Below are 22,597 nucleotides of genomic sequence, written 5' to 3'. Positions count from 1 at the left end.
ACCTTTGCCGCCAGATTAAGCGAAGGGAGAGAAAAAGATTCCTTAAAGGTTGGTGAAGGAGACATATTCTCCAGAGAGTCTATCTCCAGGGAGTCTATCTCCAATATCACCAGAGCCTGAACACTTCATTGCATAAATGCCCATGCTTACGACTTGTTTTTTTCTTCTGAGAGCTAGTCCATGATCAAACATGATACTAGATAACAAGGAACAAGGACCGTCATCCAGGCTGCACTCACCTGGCCAACTCCAGGGCAGGTATAGTCTGGAGTTTTGTTACCAGCATTTAATTCCCCTTGGCCCAGGCATATTCTCACCATGGGCTACTCCAGGTAGCCCACTCAAGGGGTGGTTCATTCAAGCACAACACACCTCCTTGCATAGCAAATTTCCTACTTGTCCTGGTGCCAAATGGCCCTCAGGGCAGGGGGTGGCATCCTCCAGGTCTGGGGGAACCCAGGCTCGCATATCAACCTCCGACTGACCCAGGACCATCTCGCCTTCAGGAAACAACTCCAGACCTGGCTATTCGAGCAGTAGCGGACCCCTTCCCCAAGCGCCTTGAGACCCCCCGGGTGAGTAGCGCGCTATACAAATGCTATGATAATGATGATGAAAGGGGGGGTGCTCTTTGAAGCTCCCTGCCTTGACATGCTAATTTACTAGCCTTCTTGCTGAAGTAGGTGACAACACATCTTGCCAGAACAGGCATTATTTCTGACTTCTGAGAGCGGGGCTCTCACCTCCTAGTGGCTCAGAAACTCCTTTCTGGTGGCAGGCTGGACAGGACCAGTCAACCAGCAAAGTAGAGGACTATAGGGTTTAGAGGGTATCTCTAAGGTACCCTCTGGGTGCAAGTATTAATAAATCCATCACTGGAATCAGTGTGGGTTTATTAATATGAGGTGTTTGATACCGACCACCATATGTTTCAGTGAAGCCATCGTGTAGCTGGGTAACTCGTGTTGACCAGTGCCCAGCACATATTGTAAGATGGCTTCCCTGTTCACTTGCGATATCTAGTAATAGATTTCGAAATCACAGGGACTTATCTTCTCATACAGATATATCCTCACATAAAATATGATTCACCCTGCCTTGGGGCTCAAAGGCCTTCTGTAGTAGTGACTTACTTTTATTAAATGCCGTTGCTTTTTTATGACACAGCGGAGTTTGTCATGTCATGTTTTCACTTCATGGTTTGCACCATATCGCGCTATCTGTGATGGCAGTCTATGTGGAACTTGTGTGTGGGTCCCTTAGGGTGGCATAAGATATGCTGCAGCTCTTAGGGATCCTCTTTAGTAACCTTGCTCTATGTACCACGTGAACCAGGCATTTACTAGGCACTTACAGGGGCGCTAAAGTCCTTTGCCAATTGTGTTACAATTAGACATCGCATTGTTTAATGGAAAGACAACTATCACTGAGGTCTGGTTAGCAGGCCTCAGTGCACTGTCAGAGTTGAAAACCAGCATTTAGTAGCTAAAAAGGGGGCAAAAAGTGGTGGGGGGGGGCAACTGCAACAGAAACCCAGTTTACTATAGATAGTTCTTGACAACAAACCATTCTAACACATAAAACATTTCAGGAGACACTATCAAGATGCATCAAAGGCTTGAGCTCAGTCTTGGTGCTTATGCATCCTTGAGGTGCCTAATTTGTGCCAGTGGTATCTGGTGCTCCCGGCACTTAATTTTCAACACCGGCACATATGGCTGTCTCATGTGGCGAACTTTGTCTGATTTAGAAATGAGCACAACAGTTGTTTACTAATTCAAAAGTCATTACAAACGGCGTCCCATCTAGTCTTGTAGCTTTGGGGCCTGGAAGAGTCTGAATTGTCACACGTGTAGGAGTGTGATTATTAGACGTTGTATTGGTACTGTCTTTGGCAGCACTGGCAAGGCCAATGGCTAGTGCGAGCTATGGTAGTCTCCTGATGAGGGCACTGGCAGTTATTGTTTTACAAATTAAGCCCTGTAAAACAACACAATATCTAGGAGCGGTATTGAATAAGCATGCTTTAAATGAATCCACATCTGGCTCAATGCTTGCTGAAGGGTAATTGATGTTCACTTGGATATAATGATAACATAATAGTTCATGCGTAAGTGAAAGCTCACCCCTATAGCTTGTAGTACAAAAGTAATGTGCCACATATGTATTTTGGGAATTTATTATGTGACATTTGTATAGAATGTAAGGCAGTACTTTTGCAATATATATATATTTTTTTTAAAAATTTTATTTTTGGTGTTGCATTCTCATGGTGTATATTCACGATTTAAACGCACTGTAGATCAGCTTCAACATTCAGCCGCCTACGAGCAATAGAGCAACTTTTAAATTTTTTCCCCCCCCCAACATAAAACTTGCTACTTCAGGGGTTGCATTGTACAAACATGAACTGTAGGCCATTGTATCCAGTATCTGCACGCAGATATTCAGCAATACTATACATAGTCTCTGGCGATAGTAGTTTCTTAACCCTCAAATCCCCTGATCCCGGACTCCTGCAGTGAACCTGGGCCACCCGCTTCCCCCCTCACATCAATCCAAATCATCATCGTCCCCTGAGCTGTCGCCATCCTCCCCTTCGGGCAAGGGCTCACAAATGTCCCCCCTGTATGAGTTCCACTGTGACCAAATCCTGTTCCATTTACGTGGATTACGTCGCTGATGGTATACTGCCCTCTCCGTCACCATGAGCACATCCATATTCCTGCACCATTGCGCCAGTGTCGGTGTCTCTAGTGCCCCCCAATTCTTCGCTATATCCCGCTTAGCCATCATAACTCCAATGACCACCCAGCCCTTGGCATACAACGACAAATCTGTTGGGCCCCATACGTTCAAGAGACAGATTCTGGGGTCAGGCGTGAACGGGCTCTGGAGGGCCTGACTGATTGTGCGTGCGACCCGCCTCCAGTAGGCCTGTATGCTTGGGCAGGTCCATATAGTGTGGAATAGTGTACCTTCCCCCCCACATTGTCTTAGGCAATACGGGTGTTCTGCCCTGTGCATTTTATGTAGTGTGGTGCGGGTGTAGTAGACCCTATGCAGTATCTTGAGCTGGACCAGCCTGAATCGGGTGGAAATACCCGCCTCCCTGGGTGATGCCAGGGCTGCGTTCCATTCCGCCTCATCTAGGTCTCCCACCTCATCCTCCCAGTACTCCTTCAACTTCCCAAGGGGATCCGGCAGGTTGTTCATCAATTTGCGGTAAGTGAGTGAGGTTGCACTGGACTCCATGTAGTCCGTAAGCAATCGGTCCTCTAACGGAGCCGATTCCGGCAGCGTAACCCCTGGTTCCAACACCGACAAGAGTGCGTGCCTAATCTGCATGTACCTGTACGTTTCTGTCACCTCCAGGTTATATTGCTCCCTCAGTGTCGCAAAGGAGAGCACGCCCTCCCTCGTCCAGAGGTCGCCCACCACGGAGATCCCAATAGTGTCCCACTGCTCAAACCCTTTTGAACTGCGCAGGCTGCCGAGTGCTTTCGTGTCCCACAGTGGCGTGAGGCCCGTGATCACTCCCTCCCATGCCAGTCGCCGTTGCGCTTTGTGCCAGATGGTCACTGTGTGTTTGGTAGGTCCCTCAAGCTTCCGCACTAGTCCTTTGTTGTAGAGTGGGGCCAGAAGGGTGGACGTGCCCAGCTGGCTCCTGTCAGCCTCGTATGCCGGGTCGTCTTGCGCCGCGTGAACCCACTGGTTGATCACCTTGAGGTGAGCGGCCCAGTAATACAGTTCGAGGTCGGGGAGGGCTATCCCTCCACTGTACCAGTCCCTGGTCAGTTTCAGTCGCGCCACCCTAGCCGGTTTGTCACCCCACAGAAGGCCGGACAGCTGTGCCGCCACGTGGCGGAAAAAGGATACGGGGACCATCGCTGGGGTGTTTTCCAGGACATAGAGGAAGCGAGGCAGTGCCATCATCTTGAAGAGCGCCGCTCTACCTAATAGTGTTAAGGGGAGATTCTTCCAGTGGCGCACGTCCGCCTTTAGCCTGTCTAACTGGGGCTTAAGATTCAGCTCCATGAAGGTCGAGTGATCCCTCGTGATCCATATCCCTAGATATTTAAAGGAGGTGTGTTCTACGATCAGTTGGCAGTCCTCAGGCAAGGCTGGAAGGTCGCCCTGCACCATGAAGATGATGGACTTGGACCAGTTAAGTTTGTAGCCCGAAGCCGTACCGTGGGTTTCGCACAGTGCCAGTAGGACCGGGATGCCGTTCTTGAGGTCCATGAGGTAGACGAGCATGTCATCGGCATATAGGGATACTCTATCTTCCCAATCACCTCCCCATTGTATGCCTTTCAGCAGCTGGGTGGTTCTGATAATTGTGGCTAGGGGTTCCAGCACTAGGGCGAACAGCAGTGGCGAGAGCGGACACCCTTGTCTCGTGCCCCGTGCCAGCGGAAACTCTCTTGACATGTGGCCATTTGCGGTCACTCGCGCCACTGGTTCGGCATACAGTAGTCTGACCCATGATATGAACGTCGGGCCAATACCCATATGTTCCAGGACCGCAAAGAGATAGCGCCACTCCACCATGTCAAACGCCATTTTGGCATCTAGTGACAGTACCGCCGCTGGTTCCCCTAACCGTGGTGCTCGCGCCAGTACCCCGTGCAGCCGTCTCAGGTTCAGCGCCGTACTCCGGTGCGGCATGAAGCCCGACTGATCCGGGTGTATCAGGTGCGGCAGGTGAGGCAGGAGCCTGGTGGCCAACAGTTTCGCCAGGATCTTACTCTCTGCATTGAGGAGGGAGATCGGGCGGTACGAACCGCAGTCCTCAGGGGGTTTGCCGGGTTTGGGTATCGCAACAATAGTGGCCGTGCGTTGGTCTGGAGGCAGTCTCCCTCGTTTCCTACACTCTTGGAACATCTCAAACAACGGAGAGGATAGCGTGTCGGACATCACTTTGTACCACTCTATCGGGACCCCGTTGGGGCCTAGCGCTTTCCCCGGGTGCAGTGCCGTTATGGCCATCTGTATTTCCTCCGCTGTCAGGTCGGAGTCAAGCTTGTCCCGTTGGTCGGGGGTGAGAGTGCGGTTCTGCACTCCCAAGAGCGAGCTTTCTGCCATCTCCCGTGTGACCTCATACTCAGGGGTGTACACGGAGTGAAAGTGGTCTGCCAGGAGCTCCACTATTCTCGCCGGACTGGTGTGTGTCTCGCCATTGGGGTCTTTCAGCTGGAGTATGGTCTTCTGACCACCCCGCTCTTTCTCCAACCACGCCAGGAGTTTCCCCGCTTTGTCGCCTATATCGTACACCCGACTCGCAGTAGCTGACATTTGTTCCCTCACTCTGTGGCGCAGAAAGTCGGTATGTCGTTGCTGGGCTATTCGGAGCGCGTGCTGCGTGTCCCCGTTTGGGTTCCCTTCGTGGTCCTGCGTTGCCTTGGCCAGTTGTCCCTCTAGACCCACCCGTTCCTGATGCTGCGTGCGCTTATGTTGTGCTATCACTGAGATCGCCTGCCCGCGGAGCACCGTTTTGTAGGCCTCCCACAGGACCGTAGGCGACGCCACTGATCCCACATTTTCGGTGAGGTAAGATCGCGTACTTCTTTTCAAGGCCTTGGCTATATCAGGCACCCCAAGGTATCCCGGGTAGATAGGGAAGATCCGCCTACTGGCCCGTTCCTGACTGGAGAGAGTCAGTGTTAGCGGGGAGTGGTCTGACACCCCTCGCGGTCTAATCTGTGAGTCAGTGAAGGTGAGGTGTCCCCCTCCCAACGTCAGGAAATAGTCGATCCGCGACAAGCTGTCGTGAACCGTTGAGTAGTAAGTGTAGTTCCGGTCCACTGGGTGGAGCCGCCTCCATATGTCCATTAAGCCTTGCGCTGTTATGAAGTCTTGCAATTTAGAGTGTGCCGGTGTTTGTGTACGTATCGGGTACCTATCTAGGGAGTCATGAGCCACTGCATTAAAATCCCCGCCCAGCACAAGAGTCCCCTCTGGAAGGTCTAATATGAATTTGCCTAGTTCCGGGAAGGCGACAGCGTGCAGCGCCGGCGGGATGTATACCGACACTATGTTGAGTGGTTCTCCCTCCCATTGTCCGTGTACCGCTGCGAAGCGGCCCTGTGTGTCCGTTGCCACTGATTGAATTACAAACTTGGACGACCGGTGAATTAGTATCCCGGTGCCTCGGGACCCTCTCGTGAACTCCGAGTGTGCCACCATGTTATAGCCCCTCCTGTCTAGGGCCCTAGTGGCCGTGCCTGTGAGGTGCGTTTCTTGTAGTAGGACCAGGGCGGGATTCACTCTTTTGATACTTTGCAGGACCAGCCCTCGCTTGATTTTGTCGCCTAGGCCCCTTACGTTCCATGACATGAGGCGCAAGGGGGACGCCCCCCCTACATTAGTGTCCTCCCCCATTGCGTGCGGGTATGCGGACTGAGAAGATGTGCGTATGGAGGACCAGGAGGTCCGTGTAGTGACTCTGCGTGCAGTAACGCGACAGTGGCATGTTGTGGTTGTGCGCCCCCTTGTAGCAATCTTGACCCCTTGTAGAAACTAAGAACCATAACCCCATCCTACCCCCAACACCCCCCCTCCCTGCCCCCCTGCTCAACGGACTCAAAACTGCCCGCCCCCCCAACTCGGCAGAGTGCTTGATCCCCCCCCCAAAACATAGTACTTGCTCGCTGGGGTGAAGGTTTCTCCGTGGTCGGCGGCCCCCTTCCTCAGCTGCGGAGGCCCTTCCGCCCAGTGTCCAAAGCGGCCTTGTCAGTCTCTGTTTTCAGCGGTTCATCCAGTCGTCAGCAGTGAGTCACAGTCCCCCGTCCGCACTGTCCTCATGGAGATCAGCCAAAGGGGAATGTACCTCCGTGTCTTCGTGGTTGGTGTGCGAGCCCTGCCGCGAGCCAGCATTACGGTGTTTGTTCGGCCTGTTGGAGCGACGGGGGAGGCCCGTCGGTCTCCATCCCTCCAGCCAATCTTGCGCCACCTCCGGGGAATCAAAAAACCAGGTCTTGTTGTCAGCCACGACCCGAAGCTTTGCTGGGAAGATCATGGAGTATGGGATTTCCCTTGCTCTCAGTTCTTTTTTGACTTCAAAGAAGGTCCTCCTCCTCCGTGCCACCTCGGCCGTGTAGTCAGGAAAGAATGCGAGTGTCGCATTCTGGATTTTAATGGGAGGCGAGTTCCTCGCCGCCTGTAGGATGGCATCTCGATCCCTGAAATTGAAGAGTCTCGCTATTATTGGTCTGGGGTTAGTGCCAGTTTTATGGCGTCCTCCTGGCACCCGGTGCGCCCTTTCCACCGTGAAGAAGGCCGAGAGTCCTTTGGGCTTCAAAGTCTCTTTGATCAGGTTCTCGACATACAGATCCATCGCCCTCGTGTCTTCCGATTCTGGCACACCTATTATACGTATGTTATTTCGTCTTGAGCGCCCTTCCTGGTCATCAAGCTTTTCGCGCAGTTCCCTGTTTTCTTTAGAGATGCGTTCCATGCTGATCTGCAGTTCAGACACGTCTTCGACCAAGGATTTGGTCACCACTTCCATGTTGTTCACCTTTTCCGTCATTTTATGAAAGTCCGCCCTTATGAGCGTAATCTCGGCTGAGATCGACCCCACCGTGGCTTGTACCTGCGTGAGGGCTCGCATCACATCGTCTATTGTCGCCTTCTTGCCCCCGGGCCCGTCGGTCGTTTTACTTGATTGTGATTTGGCCTCCTGCGAGGGAGAGCCGGGCTTCTCATATGCGAACCGGTCCAGGCGTGACTGCGCCGCCACGTTTTTAGATCCTTTGCCTGCCATGTCGTCGTCGCCTGGGCCGACTTGGTGCCGTGTAGTCGTCGCACTCCAAGTTCCACAGGGGCTGCGTCTCACAGACCTCCTCGGATAGTTAATAGGGGCTGTTCCGGGGTCCGTTCAATGTGTGGGTGTGGGGTGCAGCCTTCGAGGGACTGACTATGCACTGGGTTCAGTAAAGGCGTCCAGCCGGACCGGATCTTCCTTGCGTGGGGGTGAGAAGCCACCTGCAGGGTCTCGGGCTGTTGTGCGAGGTATGCAGCCGATCAGCGTGGCCCTGAGGGAACTATCACTGCCCTCTTTGAGTGCCTCACGTGCCCCCTTCTCTTTGCGGCCGTCGGGTCCCTGCTCGGGATCTCTGGTGCTGATGTGGGGCCCCGTGCCGGCGCCAGCCAGGTCCTGCCGGGGAACGGACGGGCGCCCCGTGCGAAAGTGCTTCAGGTCTCAGGCCTCAAGCCGGGCGTGGGCGACCTCTGGGTTCTCTGCGGCGTCTGGGCTCACTGCCGCTCAAGGTTCCCTTGGGGAGTCGCTGCGTGGTACCGTGAGTCAGCGCGGACTCCGCCGGCCAAGATGGCGGTCGCCGGCCCGGGTCCTGCCTCTCCGTGTGCCACCCTTCGTCCACGCCGGGCGTCTGCGATCTCTTTGCCCTCACCTCTAGTGCGCCTCCCGCCAGGCCCCTCCTGCTCGCGATGTCCGGCGACGGCGGCTGGGAGCTCCGGTCAATCTTCCACCGCCGCACTCCGTTGCTGGGCACTTCCGGTGTTCCCGCGCCCGAGATGGGCCACTTCCTCCCGGCCTGCCACGCACTGTAGTCCCCGGTCCGGACGCTGTGTACAGGCCCCTCCTGGGCACTGCCAGAACCGCACTTCCCGACCTCGGATCGAGGTCCCGTTTGCACGGTATGTCGCCGCTTGGTCCTAGGCTTCCGTGCCTTCCCGCTTGGGAGGTTACAGGAACGGATGAATGTTCGGATTGATCCAGGGAGCCGCCTCAGTCACGGAGCTCTCCCTCTAGGCTGCCGCCATTGTCGGCTGCTAGCCACGCCCCTCTGCAATATATTTTTTAATGAAAAATTGAAGACACAAGTTTCAAAATATGGTCATCTCCGACTAGTGGATTGCCTAGAATCCTATAATATAATGTGTATTGGGAACTATCTCATGTAGTTGAAAGGTGAGCATGCAATATATTTGTTGTCCCTGAATTAGACGAAGTGATGGGTGGAATACACCTGCCGTTTGGTATAGTTGAAGACAGACTGACAATCCCAGCCCTCAACCACTGGCACCTGTTGTTCCAGCCATCTTTCAGAGTTGAATCTGTCACGATTCGAATCTGTAAGCTGCAGGTCCTGGGGTGGGTCCTTAACCCGCCGTGCTATCTTCTTGCTTTTAAGTGAGAGGCAGCAGAGTCAGAGCAAGGCAGTAATGTCATTTATTGTACTTCAGGTACAAATGATTTTGATGCAATAACTGCAAACGAACATTTGATTTAAATGCCATCTCCATACCAGTTACCACTTGTGACACTATCTTGAAATTAATTGAACGCTAATTTGATTTTTGAAAGCAAATAATGTTCAATTGTCCAGGAGCAGACCATACAGCTGCTCTTTGGCATTATGGGCACCCCACATCCGTTAAGTTTATTTATCGACATCCGCTGGCTATGGTCTGCAACCATTGCTTTATGTTTTTTTTGGAAACATCAGCTTTTTAATATTTCCCAATCTTATATTTTCTTTTTCCTCTGGTTTTTTTACTTCTTTATGTCATATAATTATGACTCTGTTTTCCGTTTTGAGTTCACAAGGGGTTGTCACTCCCTCTGGGAAAGACACATTTCCTGTGGTTTTATGGTTTTCTAACGCTGCATCCTGTGGTTTTGTCCTGGAAAAATAAAACATTGTTTTGTGTGTCAAGCCCCCTTTGGGTCTTGTGGCTCCATAGCGGTTTAAACAATATACGTCACTTTTAACGGGTAAAAGAGATTCGTTTTTTAAATTCGAACATGAAAATGTATGAACCCGGTGCAAGGGTTGGACTGGGACAAAAAATAAGCCCGATCATCAAAATAAAAGTGACCCACATTAGCGAAGCATATAGTTACACAAGTGGTAATACCAGGGAAATCAACAGTAAAACCTGGCCCACCCAGCCGTAAATCAGGCCCAACACTGTAACAACTAAAAAGCCCACACACTGATCTGTCAGTCCAGCCCATCAGGCACTGGCTGATTGGCCTATAGGCCAGTCCGACCCTTCCTGCTGCTTTACTCAAAGAGCCATCCATTGTGGAGGCTGCCTTAACTTCATTGCTGCTTGAGAGTTTCCTCTGCTGTGCTGGACAGCAATAAAAACGGGTGTGGTCATGACGAGCTCAGCTCGTCATAAGCACACGAGCACTGTGCTGCATGAGCTCGTCATGAGCATGGAAGGGGTTAAAAATATAGCACTGTAGACATTATTCACCAGGGGCCCTCGGAGCACCTGTGCATATGTTGCAACTGCTTCTTGCCCCATCTCAGCCGAAGGTGTCCCGTGATGATGCTCATGACTCACATCCTTACCACAGAACTACAACCTGATTTAGTTGGGTTGTGATCGAAAAGAGATAGTCATCCCCAACCTATCCCTGCATTGAGAATAGACTTGGCTTTCGATTTGTACATTCTGCATCCAGAGGCCCATGACCCGTACTGTTGAGCAATGTCATGATTTCAGGAAACGTACTGCATTGTTATCCTGATCTCTCGCTGGTATGCTTGTTTTAGTGATTTTAAGACATTTAGGATCCTGTTTTTATTTTGGTGGGAGCGGGCATTTTCTCATCGGACAGGATCCCGCTACTAACCTGATTGGCTAGAAGTAGGGATCTCATCAAACTGATTTCAAAATCACAGACCAGAGGCACTTCCATGGATTCCTATATGTATGGCCTCCGGCATATGCATAGCAGGGCACTGAGAGACTCATTACTGGTGCTTTTGGATCCAATGTGGGGTTCCCACTGTCTGGTGCTGTGTTTAATTACAGCAGTCCTCTATAGGATCGGGGTCATTGTGTCCACAGAAGTGGGATAAGGAATCTATCACACTTGTGCATGCACAGTAGACCCTGAGAACTCCACAGATGAAGGCAGGATAATCGTATGGGTTACCCTTATCCCAGTTTGAGATGACTCCCCAGGATTGCAGCTCCCTCTACACTGGTAAGGCAAGATCCCCAAAAAACCCTAGGCTTGGAAAAATATCTCTGTTGTTGTGAGATCCCGCTCAAGTTTCAATAGCCAACTTTTCGGAAATCAGTATAGTTCAAGGACAATTTTAAGATGTCTTCAGGAATGGTTCTGCCCTGATATTTTATCTCGCTGCTAATTTAAACCATTCTGCTCAGTGGAAACTGTTTAAAGGCCAGTCAAAACCATACTTTGCATAATAGAGCAGTGAGAATATTTTCGCAAATGAGACCCTGCATGCTGGTTGGTATCTCCGATTCATGCACTGGCTGCCGATGGATGTCCACCCCCAGTATTGAGAAGTTCGTTCAGTGGTATACCGGAAGGTCGTATGGCTACCTTATGCCCAGAGAGGTTGAATCAGCAATATATGGGGTGGCACCATATGTTTGTTGGAGTTGGCATCACTTTTCAAGATAAAATTGTGCCCAAAAGATTCGATTCAGATCATGCACCTTGAAGGCCACAACATGGACTAAACCGATTATAAAGATTGACTTAAGGATGTTTCTCTTATTTGCAACACCAATCTTATAATTTTGAAAGGGTTGTCCTTCTAAACACAGAGCTTGAGAGTCCTGCATCATTGTGACTGGTTACATACATGACAGCAAGATTATCCCAAAAGTAAAGAAAAATTTCTAATTGAAAATGTGGCTCAAGTATTGATGAAAAATACTTGGAATATAATTATCATATACCATTCAAATCCTACTGTTGCTAAAATTTAGACATTGCTCCGTTGGGTCTGGTACCAGAATATCATGCACAAAATATCATCTAATAGAAATATTGTGTCCTAAATACTGTTCACAAAAACATTAACCTATTGCAGTTCATAATAGAAAATACAAACCCAATGGGATGTTATTTTTATAAATGCTATTTAGGACAGACTATTTCTGTCAGGCAATATTTTTGCTAACAATATTTTGACATACAACCGTGCTCTATCATGGTGATCCCTCCCACAGGACCCGGTACAACCCGTGGTGGTGAGCTCTCTTTATTTAGTCGTGGAAACCAGCGCATCCTACCGACGCCATGCATGCGACCAGGCACTTCAGAGGATCTTGCTCATCCTGCACTGAGATTGTTCACTGCTTCTCTATCCCACTGACAAGGGAGATACTTTCCTTTTTTAGATCGCCACGATATACTATTTTTTTTAATAGAAATCTTTTTATTTACATTTTTATGAAGTAATGATACATAAAAATGCACTTTACATCAAATTCAGAGTGGGTACCTTACCCTTAGGAGACCTACTCTCAAGATGGAACAGGCCTGCGCAGGCATCACCCTATTGTGCCCTCTGCTCCACTAGGCGTGAAACGGTGGCACATTTCCTTTTTGAGTGCTCCGATTACTCTCGCCCAAGAAAACGCTGGCTTAAACCTCTTTGCAGACAACTGGGAACTCGCCAGCACATGGTGGCGCTACGCATTTTATTATCTGACACTTCTTCCTCAATAGTCTGTGGCGTCTCGAAATTTTTAAAATGGGCCTGGTTGATTCGCTTGAAGAGACTTTCCATTGCAATTTAATTCTTTTTTAACTAATTTATTCTGTGCACTACTGTACTTCTTTTTTTACTTGTTCTTAACTTGAATTAGTCTTTTTGTATTTACGATGTGCTGTTTTATACCTTTGTGTAATGCTTTTATGATATCTGCATATCAAAATAAAGCTATCAACCAGAACATAAAAATACAGTGCAGCACAATCACATGGCCTATGAAGGGCCTTGCATCATTAGATCCATTCACAAGGATTTTTCAAATATAAAGTCATAAAGGGCACTGAGTAATTCGGAACAATGCATTGATAATGTTGTTTGTTTTCAAGCACACTTTTCCCTAAGTCTCCCAAGGGACTACTCCCCCTTCCCTCGAAATGATGTTTAAGGAGACCAGATTTTCCCACTAGTACCCACTATAGACATCATTAGTTGTCTGTAGGCAGACCTATTGTTTCCAATGTATAACCAGGAGCACTGGAATTATGCGGCAGAGGAAGACCAAATTATGCGGCAGGGTAGTCATGCAACAAGAAAAGGCAAGGTATGTAGCACATTTTGTATTAGTATTACTTCATTATTTTGTCATTTGTGCTCCAGGTAACCCTTTTTGTGAAAAGATTTCATCTTATTGGTGCCTATTCAACTCCAAAATAGAACAATAAGCAACTGAAATATTACCAGTCAAAATTTGCTAAGGGCCTTCCAGTACACAGGAACACATGTTGCCATGTTTTTAGAAACTTTTGATCTGTTTGAGCTAGAAAACAAAAATGCTGTTAAAATCTACAGATTATGCAACAGGTGATGGATTATGAGGCAAATGCTGCAAATTCATACTCTTGCAAAAATCACTGCACCTGCAGAATCCCATAATTCCAGTGGCCCTGTGTATAACTAATACTGGGCTTTTGATAAGCTCCTTGCTCATGGTTGGATGACGTTTTTCTATCTCAGTTTTCTGTTCTTGATTCGGACCCTTCCTCCCAATTCTTGTGTTTGTCCTGCACAGGAGCAATTCAGTATCCCAGTGTTCTGATTGGATGAATTGTCTACTTCTACTGCATGCCTCAGGGGACTACTTTTTTATTCAGTATTCAGTACACCAGGAGAGTGTGTGTGTTACCCTGGTCTCGTCCCCAACTTTTTCTATGACTCTCCACTTTTTCTCTGCATACTTCCTCAAAAAGCATTGGCAAAGCCAATAGCTAAGCCTTTTGAAGCTGAAACCTATTGGCTTAGCCAGTGTTTCCTTCTCTAAGGTCAGCAAGCTCCACCTCTTATGTTGGGATTCATTCCTGTTTCTGCCGCTTCACTGGCCAGTCCCACTTTACACTGCTGTAGTAAACCATATCTAAGTTTGCAAAGTGATACATTACTGATTTTGTTGCTGAATTGAGCAGCAAAGAAGGAAGCACACAAACAAACACCAAGGTGTGGCACAGTGTGGGAAGCAAACATAGGAATATCTATGGAGGCGATTGAGAATCTGTGTTTACAAAAGAAAATGGCCTACTTTTTATGAACACCAAGAATCCTACTAGATTGCTATCTGGCCTATGCTGGGACGAGGGCCGTCTTAACAGCATTATAGGCCCCGAGCAAAGCAGTGTAATGGGCCCTGCCTACACAACCACTCACAGAAATAAACATGTTTAACAGAAAATGAGTGTTAAATTCTAGTCTGCATGGTGCCCCTATGCTCATGGGGCTCCCGGGCAACTGCCCAGCGTGCCATGCGTTAAGACGGCACTGGCTGGGACCATATCACATCCTCACCACCTTCACTCCTTCACTTTCAAGACACCAGTCAAATACTCAAACATTCCACAAAACAATTTATGCAAATCCAACACACCTGATAAGATGGTCTCACTCATCGAAACTGTGCATTCAGAGTCACACCCTTCATAGTACTCTTGAGTCCCAAACGGAACATAATCCATTATTCATGGAAACTACTGAAAACAAAATATTCTCACTGGTTGTCAATCCCTGCCTGCATAAGCCCAGCATTACAGTAAATCGATGTATACCAATGTGCAAAATGGGTCTTCTATGCTTCGTTCTATTCTTCAAACCTCTACCAATTCCGTGCAGTGCAGTGACATCATCATTATCTTAACAGTGAAATATAAACAACAAACACCCAAAAAAACTGTATAGCAGAGGTATTGTAGTGTAGTTCCTATTATCCCAATAGGCTCTGCGCATTGGAATAATACCTCCAATAGTATAGACCTAGACCAGACGTTAACTAGGTCTTCTACTGTCGATATTAGACTTAAAGTTTTGGGTTTGCCAGCTAGCTCAGAGTTCACTAGAAACTTTCTCGAATAGACAAGGAGGAGTTGAACCTCCCTGGATAGACAAGAAGGGATTTAGTTTCTGACAACCATAGAACATGACAACTTTGCTCTCCCCTAATCAAGAGTGTATCTCTAGAGTCGTGTGAAAACAAAAGACAACTTATTTTACTCAGTCAGTACGTGCATTCTTAGTTTCACCAGATTGTAGAGAAAAGGAAGAGACGGGCGTGTTCAATAAAAGATGTTATTTATTGATCAGTCTCTTTTCTCGTACAAGAGAAATGAATCGATATTATTGCAATACTTATGGTTAAGTAAAGTGCATACAATAAAAGCAGAAGTATAAAATAATACTGTAAAAACATTTATATGGTTTCTAAGCCATATGGTGGTTTAAAATGGATAAAATAGATACATACATATAAACATTTGACTAATCGTACTCAACTGGTGCTTCTAACCACGCCTACCCCAGTGTACCTGACCTAAGCCTAATACGTGGGCGGGGATAGAAAGTAGCAGTCTAAGTTAAGTTTGTTTTGCCAAGTGACTGATTCAAGAATTCTCTGCAAGGGGTTATTCAGTTCCGTACCTGAGGTCTAGGATGGTTGAGGGATAGTATCTCTCGTCTGAGGTCTCGATATTCCAAGCTGCCTGCGAGGGCTGCTCGGAAGCGCCGGAGCTGGATTTCTCGGCAGGAGAAAGCAGCGTCTCGTTCTCAGCGCGTCAGGAAGGCGGGGCAGCGCCAGTGGGCTTCGCTCTCTGCTGGGCTTCGGAAAGTCTCGCTGCTCCGATCTCGTCACCACCGCGTGTGTTTGCTTAAGGCAATATCGGTAATATTTATACCTGTAAGGTGCCGAGATTGACGTAAGGATGGACATAGATACGTCAATAAGGATGTCATACGAGCTGGTCGTTAGCGCATTCTTTTACTGAAGTTCTCGGTGAAATCAAAACAATGGCCGCAGGGTTTTTCCCAGGTTGTCATAGGTTTGATTTGTTTTGAGAACTCCGTATGCCTTATCAGGGGCTGGAGGAATATTGCTTGCCTAATTAGATGGCAAGCATTATGACCTAATCAGATAACGCGCTCCTGTGCCGTGGTCTGGCGTAATCAGATAACGGTTTCTGCATCATGGGATGGCTGCTAGGTAACTCGTTAACCAGAATAGGGTCAGGAATAGGGGGATCGATACAGAACCTATAGGAATACATCACACCCACTCCACGCTAACTATGGCCATATTTACGAATCTAGGCATAGTAAAACATACTGTAGAGTATCGTGTATACCTTACCACCCCAAAATACACATAATGCATTTTGAAATTATGTAACATACGGGGAAAAAAATAGTCATATGTACTATATGCACTCAAGCAGTAGAATAATGCTAAAATAATCACGCATATGTATACATTATTAGTAATTGAATATTAGAATTACACATGAAATGGCTCTTAATACAGAAGAAAAGTTCGAGACCACTTCATCACAGTTCAAAAATATTTATAAACATACCAGCGGGCAGCTAATGTCTATGAAGTTTCTAAAAATAGAAATTAGTTCTCTAAGAATAGTTCTTACTTTAAGCAGAAGAAAAGTGTCCCGTAAAATGTAAAAAATATTTTGGGGCTGCTAAAAAATTGCTGTCCGTGAACTGGAGGAAAAGTCGATCTTGCTACTTTATTATTAAAGTTGAAGGCCAAATTCAAGGTGTCGGGAACGCCGTGTGCTAGCTTGTTCAAGAGTCATTATTTCTGCTCTGGTGAGAACATCATATCGTTGAGACTGCTGAAAAAGCTGTCAACAGCTTCCTGTGATAGTTCCACTAACTCGGAAAAGGATGTAACCATGCATTCATGTGCATGATTGTCTCCATTGACGTTTTGATTAGTATTGCTGACAGAAGGTTGTACCTGATCGATGCTGCTTTCATCTTGATCTTCACTACCCCTTAATCGTAGTGGTGAAGTTTCCACGAATGCCGTCATCAGGATTGGCAGCCGTTGAGGGCAGCACAATGCATGAGCCTTTACCGGACCCAACAATGTTTCTGCATCCATTGGCGCATCCGATTGTAGCGTCAGACAGGTGTCCAACACGCATTCTTCTCCGCACAGCATGCACCTTAATACAGGTAAAACACATCTTTTCCATATCGGCCGAAATGAAAGAAACCAAGTCATGTTCAGGTCCCTAAGCCGGGTTAGTCCCAGGATTTTTGATATCCGGTCCCGGTATCCAATGGCTCGGATTGTTTCTTCCCTTGTCGCAGGTGTTTTGTCTGTGACACGGTTTGCCATAACGAAATATAAGGACTAAGAATAGGATTCCTGCAATTAGTCCCAAAATGAGGGGAACTCCTCCAAAAATCGAATGGACGAAGTCTGGAAAAATACCCAGTATGGCTTTGAATGGTGTTAATGCCATCGAAAATACTGTCTTAAATACATTTGAGACTCCACTGGTATCAGAAATATTTAAGATTTCATTCAGGATTTCTGCGAAATGTATGGGGGAATTAGTTGATAGTCAAAAATAGAAAGGAGGTCTCCTTAATGTTCCAGTAAGGGACAAGGAGAAAAGTCAAAGCAAAAGAAGGGAGTCCCTGTGTTCCACAACTTTGGGAGAATTGTGACAGTACCACTCTTTTAGAAACACACAGACCCTGGACATTACGAAACCACAGTTTAAAAAATGTTTTTGCTAAAATCAATATTAAAAACAGCAATAGACTTGTGTGCAACAACTATTGCTGTTTTTAATATTGATTTTTGTGTAATAATCATTGTTGTTTTTAATCAATTTTGTCCTTCTTGTATCATTTTTTTATATTGCAAGCACTAAAAGTGTTAATGAGTATACGATATTTTTAAATAAATTGTACAATCGTTTCTAATTTTAAGCAACATTGTGTTTGTTTCATTTAGCAAAAACATTTTTTAAACTGTGGTTTCGTAATGTCCAGGGTCTGTGTGTTTCTAAAAGAGTGGTACTGTCACAATTTTCCCAAAGTTGTGGAATTAGTTGATAACAATGAGTGAATCTCTGCAGTCGTCCTTGCGACTAGGAGATCATACGTTTCTTTTGATGACGTGAGCCTGGTCGGCGTCTGAAGAAGCACTGTTTTCATTCTGCTTAAAGTATCAACTCGAATAGAAGTAATTTTCAAGTGAGGCCATGCCCTTGCCTCCTTGTCTGGAAAGGAGCTGGGGAACAATAAGCGTCCACAGCACATGACCTTCGCAATCGTACTGATGAGATAAGGAACCCCGGGCAGTAGACTACAACATCTGCGATCCACAATTAGAATGTAACTCCCGTTATAGAGTCTTTTAAAGAATGGTTCTATCTCTGTTGCAGGTGCGCCTAGCTGGTGACATGAAAGGTTATTTGAGTTCCCTTCACAGGCTCCATGCAAACTAATTCCATTACACAGAAGTGTACCGCTTAGTGACATCGCACAATTATTGCCACTAAGAAACACTTTCTGTCCTTTATTACTGACACATGCATGTGAATAGGGCAAGTTCCATGTTGTCTTAATGTACCCTTTTCCCAATTTTTCGTACATGTCAGCCTGTATATATTTTTGGCAGTATTGAAACCTGAAAGTAGATATCGGAATATTAATTATCCCATGTATTATCCATTCAATGACAGGTCGTTCTGACATTGTCAATGGTAATCTCTCGAGTTTCTCAATGCTCAGGATTGTATAATCAGCACCCTTCTGTGCCATACTGATCTGTTTATCAGTAAGGTTAAAGATAGTGAATAGCGACGTTGTGTTGATTAAACGCCAAGGCACATAGCCTGAACGCAGGTTTTGTAACGTCCAGCCAAGCTGCACAATAGAACGCAATTGAGACTGACCGTGTTGTAACAACAGTAAGTCTTGCGATATTATGCCGATTGCTGATGACACAATGCTGTCCAATGAAAAGATTCTGGAGGACAGAGTCATTAACCCATTGTCCACTACAGAAAGCGATTTTTCCAAATGAATACGGTCAATTTCCCGTATACTTTCTGCTGTCTCAATTTGAGTTATCTTCCAGGCCTCGTTGTAAGCTGCATATATAGAGGCTGCTATGAAGCGTTTTTGACGCTGTTTGCGTGGTCCCATAATGAAATCACGCAAGTCAGCACCATCAGTAAGTAAAGTTAGGTGTTGCTTAATTTCTGTCAGTATGGAAGTTTTTAGCCATTGAAGGCAGAGTTTGCCCACACTGTAGGTGGTGATTATCCCTGGGTGTTGTCTTTGGGAATACCTAGGGTCTGGCCTGGTCAATTTGAACCCCTGTGTTTTGTTCAGGAATCTGTCTTGACAGTTATTAGTATCTGTTGGCCAGATCAACCATTGTTTCCAATCAGGATTTGTTCTGTTTTGGTTTAATACATAGTTTACGTCTATTTCTTCATCTGCAGAGTTATTGCTGTTCATTGTTGGTTTTGGAATAGACGGTTTATTTAAGTCTTTGATTTTGGCTAATCCAAGACAGGTAGTTTGTTGAATAGTTTCATTCAAGAATATAATTTGTTCTGGGATCATGCAGGCTCTAAACAATGATTCTATACCTTGTACTTGCCATTCTTTTGTACCCCAAACACTTTTCACTTCAACATTTTTGTCCCAATCATCAAAACCAAATGTATTCATTTGTTCAAAAAATGAGTCCGAATATATCAATTTTGTGTTTGTAAGCATGGTTTTTGTTCCTGTCTTATTTGACAATTTGAAATAAAATGTTTCAGCATTACTTGTGTTGAACCCTGAAAAGTATGAATATTTGTCATAAAAGGTTCTTGAGCTTCCTTTTGGAGGGGTTGCGCAATGTTCCCATTGATTATAATTTAAAACATTTCTAGGTTGTGCTGATTTATGTAAAAAATGGTTACCATAGTGGTTGTAGCAGTACATACTATCATAATTAGATGAACCCTGCAAATAATCATGTTTGGTAAATTTAGCAGACATCACTAGATCAGACATCATGTTATTAATACTTTCAAAGTCCCAATCATCAGCAAATGAGTTTTGTTTTACAAAGTCACTCAACGAGATCTTGATTTGGTGTGGATATTTGAGGATCTCTACCGGACCATAAATTTCATAGTCAGTATTGTCCCATGCTACCCCACCCGGTATAGGATTGGCTGTGAAATTGACTGAAGAAAGTTCTCTTTTCTTGACGTGTGAAGACGTGTGTGGCTTGAGGATCAAGTTGATTTTCTGGCTTGCTGTGTCCATTTTAGCATATTTTCCCTCAATGAAGCGTCCCAAACATAGTATCATGATGAGCCAAAGTATGAGGATAAATACACCAAAGGATACCCAAAATTCAATCCACGGAGAAATCAGATAGGTTTCTTTCAGCTGTTTCAAAAGTTCCTTAGCTTTATCTTTAAAAGTTTTTGTTGATGGCTGTGTCTTTGATTCACTTAGATCTTCAGAAGAATCTTCCAAGTTGATGAAGTAGCCGGATGCCGTTCTGTCTATTGTTCCAATTGCTTCAGGATTACTGTTTCTTGCAGCTTCAGCATATTCATTTGTTACTTCATTGTAGGTTGGTGTGTCTCTACTAAATGTTTTTATTTGGGTTTTCAGAGGTGTGAGTTCCATTGCATTGTTGCATAGTCCTTGTTGTTGTTCTGTAGGCGTTTCGAATGTGATTAGCCTTTTAGTTAGCACCTCTGTACTTGTAGCAAACCTTGGTGTTCTACTACTTATCGGGAGTCCACTTGGCCTACTGTTTGTTATCGGCCACATGATTGTGGTTTTACCAGGTCGATGGATACAACTCGGTTCTCCTTTTTACCAGCAAGCGGCGGTAGTACAACTGATCTTGTCCCGTTGATGGACAAGACAGGAACTGCTTTTCTGTAAGAAAGCCCAAATTCCTTCTTTACCGCGATCTTTTCTCTGACTAGATCCCCGACTTTTGGAATCCAGACAGGTCTTGCTGGGACAGGTGGTGGTTCTTCAGTGGTTGTTGGCTGCTGTTTCAACTTTATGTTGCTCAGGTCTTTTCTTGTTTCGTTTAAGTCCTGTAAAATAGCCAAACGATCTTTGATATCAAAGCTTTTTTCTTTTACCACTGAAGTCTGACTGTCAAGATCTGAGACTAGCATCCTAGTTCCAAACAGTAATTCGTACGGACTGAATCCCCTCAGAGAATTTCTTGGCAAGTTGTTTAGACTACGTTGGACACTTATTAGATGTTTGACCCACCCAGCTCCCGAACCTAATACCTTTGCTGTTATAGATTGCTTTATGTCTTGGTTTTTTCTTTACAATGTCCCGTATCCCTCAGGAAGGAAGTGAGAAGAATTCCGCTTCGCTATGCTCATTTGGCCGTGCTTTCCCACAAGCTTGAGGGCTAAAGTGAAAACATTGGTCAAACGTAGCATGCTCCTAGCGTATATGCCATTTAGACTCGCAAATCTTGTATAACAGTCCCGACGTCAGCCGAGTGCTGGGGTCTACATTTATAAGTGGAAACTAGTCTTTATTTGTTAATGGGACGCATTATTTACACTTGTTGCACTGATTATTGTTTAGCCCTTATTGAGTAAAACGCCATGGTATTACCCCGTTCCTCTCGCCGCTGCGATCTCTGTTGCAGCCCGGGCATTTTTTTACAAAGATGTGATGATGCAGGCTCATGCCTGGCCACCAGTACACTGATTGTAGTTCTTCCAGAGAATCTTTTAGTTTGAGGTGTCTGAGACCCTCGCCCATATGTGCGTCTGCTATTAACAAAGTTCTCCTGTCCTTGTTTGGAATTACTCTATCCCCCACTCCAGGGATTCGAGCAAAAGGAACGGAGTTCGCATCGATTATGTATGTATATTTGAGTGGGTAACTGATCGGTAACGCTGAGCAGTCGCCTTTTGATGACGTTTTCACCGCCAGCATTGTTTCACCGTCAATGTATTTTACTGCACGCTTTTTTCTAGCTACGGAAGCCGATTCAGTTGCTACCGCTGTGGCTTTCTCAGCCAATGAATTCCCTGCAACGTGAACGCCATCACGCTGATGACTCAGTGAGTGTATCTTGTGAGTCTTTGGTAGTTCTTTAACAGAACTATTTGTTCCCAAAGCAGTTTTTGTTTTATTGTTGCACCTGTGTCATCTTTGTAACCGTTTTGAATCCATTTCTGCAAATCGCTGTTATATGATTTGACGCAGTAATACGAATCGGACACTATGAGTGTCGGGAATTCGCGATCTGCATTATCTAGCGCCATTTTCAATGCTATTATTTCAGTCTGTTGTTCTGAATTAGTTTCTACTGAGTGTGTTTTTGTTAATAGAGGTCTTAGTATACCTCCGCGCCACACTTCTTTTGTAATCTCACATGTGGGGTTGTATGCTTGTTCCCCCCAAACGGATGGTTGAGCATGTCCGTCTGTATAGATTACACAAGCGTACTGTCGTAATGGCAGAATGTCGATTGGCAGTGGGAATATTCTTTCATATTCTAGATATTTTAATTCCTCTAGTTCTGGATCAAAGTAGTATTTTACTTTGCCCATTGTAATGGAATTCACCCATTGTATCCATTCCAGATTCAATGCTGTTGTTGGTAAATTACACGGTGTTGTTAATGCCTCAAAGGCTGATTCTGCTGTTCTGACTGTGATGTGTCTACCGTCAGCTTTATCTTTTTCTCTAGCTATTGCGGTTTGAACTGCATGAACAATGTTTTCTTTAATGCTGAATTTCTTTTCAGCTTCTGTGTACAAGTGTGATTTGAATGC

At 46.0% G+C, this 22,597-nt stretch overlaps 1 protein-coding gene across 1 annotated transcript in view; it reads left to right on the top strand.

Annotated features, from left to right (window-relative positions):
- ADAMTSL1 (ADAMTS like 1) overlaps window positions 1-22,597 on the top strand; it is a 677,686-nt gene that overhangs the window by 62,943 nt on the left and 592,146 nt on the right. The window lies entirely within an intron of this gene.

Source organism: Lissotriton helveticus, chromosome 2_1, assembly GCF_964261635.1.
Source record: "Lissotriton helveticus chromosome 2_1, aLisHel1.1, whole genome shotgun sequence".
In the NCBI taxonomy this organism is placed as follows: domain Eukaryota; kingdom Metazoa; phylum Chordata; class Amphibia; order Caudata; family Salamandridae; genus Lissotriton; species Lissotriton helveticus.
Note: the sequence above shows the minus strand (reverse complement) of the source record. Positions and strands in the feature narration are given on the sequence as shown.